The sequence below is a fragment of the Octodon degus genome, unplaced genomic scaffold (genome assembly GCF_000260255.1).
Source record: "Octodon degus isolate 3935 unplaced genomic scaffold, OctDeg1.0 scaffold00061, whole genome shotgun sequence".
NCBI lineage: Eukaryota > Metazoa > Chordata > Mammalia > Rodentia > Octodontidae > Octodon > Octodon degus.
Genome location: NW_004524637.1, coordinates 12,280,898 through 12,285,909, shown reverse-complemented (window position 1 = coordinate 12,285,909; position 5,012 = coordinate 12,280,898). Strand labels below are relative to the sequence as shown.

The window sequence follows — 5,012 nt, the reverse complement described above, 5'->3', positions numbered from 1 at the left end:
TCTCCTCTATAGAAACTTTTCCCTTGTAAACCCTGACTACAACAGACCTCACCTTGTTTTTCTTTGGTACCAGGGCTTGAACTCCGGACCTTGCGCTTGTTAGGCAAGTACTTATTCTATTGAGCTATCTCCTGGCAACAGACCTCACATTAATCAATAGTGTTTTTAGAGAATTTTTGGTTGTGAGACCCTCACCCACATCCCTGACTTTGGCAACACAATAAACTTCCTTTGTGCTGGGCTCAAATCATTGTCTGTGTTTCTATTAAAATCTGTCTAGAGCAACAACCCAGTACAAATAATGTTCAAATGACTCAATATTTTATTTAAGGTATCAGGGATGGAACCAAATCCTTTAGCGTAAGCTACATCTCAGTCCTTTGAAAATTTTTTATATTGAAACAGGGTTGCTCAAAGTCACTGAGTTGCCCCAGATGGGCTAAAACCTGAGATGTTCCTGACTCAGCTGCCCCAAATCCTGGGATTATAGGTATCCATTATTATCCCTGACTGATAAGTTTTGTTTTTGTTTTTTAACAAAGAATTTAGACCATTTAATTGTTAAAGTTTCTAATATTTTAAATAACAGCGTAGTGGGTAAATGTTTTACTTCTTTAAAATTTTTTCTCTATATACTTAAAACCAAAAGTATTAGAGATGTTAATGTTTTCACAGTCTCTAATGACCACGAATAATCACAGATCTTCCTGAGTATTGTTAGACTGCTTTGCATCCTTTCAGCGTGCACAGCCTACTCGTGTTTCTGCCATACTCTGCAAAGTAAGGACCACCTATAATGACAACTACAAGAATGCAAACGCCAACGGATAGGAGTGACCTCCAGTTATCCAGTTTCCAAACTGAAGAGAGAGAAAAGAGGCTGGGCTTTGACTGGAGCTCAGATTTAATCTTTCAGCACATAAATAATATATACCCAGTTGAATTCTCTTTGTCCCCAACCCCCCCATCCCTAGAATCTTAATCAAAATGCCGTGCAAGTCTGGATTCTCTTCCTTCCTGTACAGAACTCAAGTAGCTTACACTTGTGGTAACAGAGTTGTGTATTGTTCTCACACGAGTGCAGATGTCCACGTCACCCGGGAAACCAGAGATGTATTCTACAACGAGCTCTCCACGACTGACAACGGGCGAATTCCACAGGCCGCTGCCGCTGAGCTGTGCCAGTACCGCCCTGTGCCAGTGCTTGGGGCCTGAGCACCGCCGTGCAGAGACCGCCAGAGATGCAGCGAATTCGAGGGGGAAAAGGAGCGCGGGGGGCGTTGACGGAATCTTTTTCTCAAAAACACAGATTGCCTAAATTAAACTTGCCACTCAAAGTATGAACACAGATTGTCCGTTGTTTATTCAGAGACCTGCAGTGGCTCAAAGAGCAAGTGATGACCAAAGGGATGGAGCCGCTAGAACAGGACGAGACGTTCCCATCGCATCATACTTTTTATTAGGGGGAATGTTATTCAGAATTGCGAATACAGTCCCTCCCGGTCAGTGCTTCCGTTTACCACCAGGCAGGAGCACAGCTCAACTGCGGTGAAGATCATCGCAGGGCAGCGACCCTCCACCATCCTAAAGGTCATTCACTCAAGCTCACAACAGGGAATATAAATAGAAAAGAGAGCGCGTATAAAACATCTACAGAAACTGCCTTTAATTTTTTTTTTATTCTGATGAGTACATCCAGGTAATCAATAAAAACATCGCTTGTAATTTTGCCATCTATATAAGCTATTTATTTATTTATTTATTTATTTATTTATTTATTTATTTTGCATTTTAGGGAAGGGTCTGCAGGGTGTTCAGAGTCTCGCTACTAGATCAGACTCGTAGTGATCTGTCTGTTTATAGCCTCCCAAGAGCTGGGATTACAGGCGCGCACCACCTCGCCCAGTCTATACAAGCTATTTAAACACTAAGGTAAATGTTAGATAAAATATCATTACAGCAAAAGCTACAATACAAAATTCCAGAAAAGGTAAGAGGAGATTAATAATAGTTAATATATCATATATTTTTATCTTCAAAGAAGTTGCTCAGATTACATGGTAAAGGCATTAACGATTGATCAAGCAATATAAGCACTACCTGTTCTTTGCAATATATTAAGAGAAATTAGTAGTACAACTATCTTAGCTATCTAAGTGTATTTATATTTTATTTTTCTTTCTCATTCCCCCATCTTAGTTGTTCTTTCTTTTTGAGCAGTTTCTTCCCATTTCATAATATCTACTGTACATTTTTATCATACTCTTTCAATTTCTTACACTAATGACACAACATGATGCTTACACATATGAGTCTGATTTATTTCACTTATGAGGATGGTCTCCAATTGCATCCATTTGCCTATAAAAACTTCAAGTTTATCCTTCTTAATAGCTTAGTAATAGTCCATTGTAAAAAAAAAAAAAAAGATCACGTCTGTTTTAGTCATTCCTCATTTGGCAGACATTTGAGTTGTTTCCAAGATTTATTTCTCACAAAGTGTGCTCCTATAAACATGGGTGTGCATATCTTGCTGTGGAATGATGTTTTTAATTCTTCTGAGAAAGTACCCAGAAAGGAAATAGCTGGATCAAATGGGACCTCTAATCCTAACTTTTGGTGAATCTCCATACTGATTTCCACTATTATTATATCAGCCTACACTTCCATGGATAGTGAATAAGGGTTCCTTTTTCCCACATCCTCTCTAGCATTTGTTATTGGTTGACTTCTTGATGGTAGCCATTCTTTCCGGTGTGAGATAGAATCTCTCTTTTTTCCCCCCTGTATTTAGGACAGGGTCTATGGGGTCTCACTACATGGAACAGACTTGTAGTGATTCTCCTGTTCTTGGCTTCCCAAGTGCTGGTATTATAGGGGCATGCCACCATGCCCAATCTCAATCACTGTCTCAGTGCGCCACACTGGTGTGGCGGGCATGGCATGCCAGGGATCATTGTTGTTTTAATAAGCATTTCTTGAATGACCAATAATGCCGAACATTTTTTCATATATTTACTTGAAATTTGTATTTCTTCTTCTGAGAAGTGTGTGTTCATTAGTGTTGCTTGTTTTCAGATTGGGTCATTGAATTTGGGGGGCTTTATACTTTCAAATTCTTTGTATGTTCTAGATAGAAGTCCTATAGTTGAGGGACTGTTGGTTAAATTTTTTCCCCCAATTTGTGGGTTGTCTTTTCACTCTCTTGGTAATTTCTTTTGATGTGCAAAACCTTTTTAATAAGATGAGATCCAAGTTGTTGATTCTTTGAAGTACTTCCCCTGCAGTTTGGGTTTTGTTCATGAACTCTGTCTTCAAGGTTTCTACTTGCTTTCTCTACTAGTAGATTTAATATTTCTGTCTGAATCTTTACATTTTTGATCCATTTTTACTTTAGTTTAGTGCATGGTGATGCTCATGGATCTAGTTTTGATCTTTGGCATTGGAGAACCAGTTTTTTCTAGCATCATGTATTAAAGAAGCTGTCTGTCTTTCAGGGAACATATTTGGCCCCTTTGTCAAAGATAAGGTGGCTATGTGTGTTTGTAATTGTGTCAGCACCTTCTAATGTGTTCCATGGATCATTGAGTCTTTTTTGTTGTTATTGTTTTTGCTAGTGTCATGCTGCTTTTATCACAGTAACTTTGTAAGATAATTTTAAGTCAGGGATGGCGGTACCTCCTGCCTTTCCTTTGTTGCTCAGGATTTCCTTTGCTATTCTAGGTCTTCTCTGTTTCCAGCTGAATTTTAGGCATGCTTTCTCTAGTTCTGTGAGGAATACTAATGATGTTATGATCAGAACTGCATTAAATTGCATCTGTGTAACAGTTTTGGGAGTATGGCCATTTTCAGACTGTTGGTTCTTCCTATCCATGAGCAAAGAATATCTTTCCTTATTCTGATATCCTCTTCAATCTCTTTTTGTCAGAGTGCTATAATTTTCAATATATAGATTTCCTACTTAAGTTATTTCATTTTCTTGGATGCTATTATGGAGGATGTGGCTTTCCTAATTTCTGTCTCAGTGAGTTTATAATGTATATACAGGAATGCTATTACTGTTTGAGTGTTGACTTTGTATCCAGCTATGATGGTGAATTTGCTTATTAAATTTAGAGTTCTTTTGGTGGACATTTTGAGGTCTCTATATAGAGTATCATGCCATCTGTGAATAGTGATAATTTCACTTCTTCTTTTCCTATTATTCTTTTTATTTCACTCTCTCGTCTAATTACTCTAGCCAACATTTCCAAAACTATATTGAATAAAAGTGAGGATAATGTACATCCTTGTCTTTGTCCTGATTTTAGGGTGAAAGCCTTGAGTTTTGTCCATTTACTATGATACTGGCCATTGATTTGTCATAGATGGCTTTTAACAGAGTGAGGTAAAGACAATGTATCCTGATTTTCTATAGGGTATTCATCACGAATGAGTGTTGGACTTCACCAAAAGCTTTTTCTGTGTCTCTTGAGATGATCATATGCATTTTTCTTTGGCTCTGTTGATAAAGTGTATTATGTTTATTGATTTGTGTATGTTGAATCATTCTTACATTCCTGAGATGAAACCACTTGGATATTGTGAATAATATTCTTTTGGATTTGCTGCATTCTGTTTGCTAGTATCTTATTGAGGATTTTTTGCATCTATACTCATTAGGGAGATTGGCCTGTAATTCTCTTTGTTGGTCATGCCTTTCTCTGGTTTTGGCATTGCATAAAACTTGCCTTGAAGAATCAGTTATGGAGAATTGCTTTTCTTTCAGCTTCGTTTAAGAGTTTGAGGGGTATTGACATTAAATCTTTTCTAAATTTCTTGTAGAATTCAGCCATGAATCTATCAGGACCCGGGCTTTTCTTTGTTAGTAAATTTTTATTTCTTTTTCAACTTCATTAACTGATATTGGTTTATTCAGAATTTTATATCTTTTTGATTGAATTTTCGTGACTTGTACAGCTTGGAATTTGTTCATTTCTTCTGTATTTTCCATTCTATATAAGTGAAGATTT

The 5,012-nt window shown here is 37.4% G+C and overlaps 1 pseudogene; it reads left to right on the top strand.

Annotated features, from left to right (window-relative positions):
• The first annotated feature begins 987 nt into the window (after positions 1-987).
• The window catches only part of LOC101568846, a 60,336-nt pseudogene continuing 56,311 nt past the window's right edge, over positions 988-5,012 (top strand).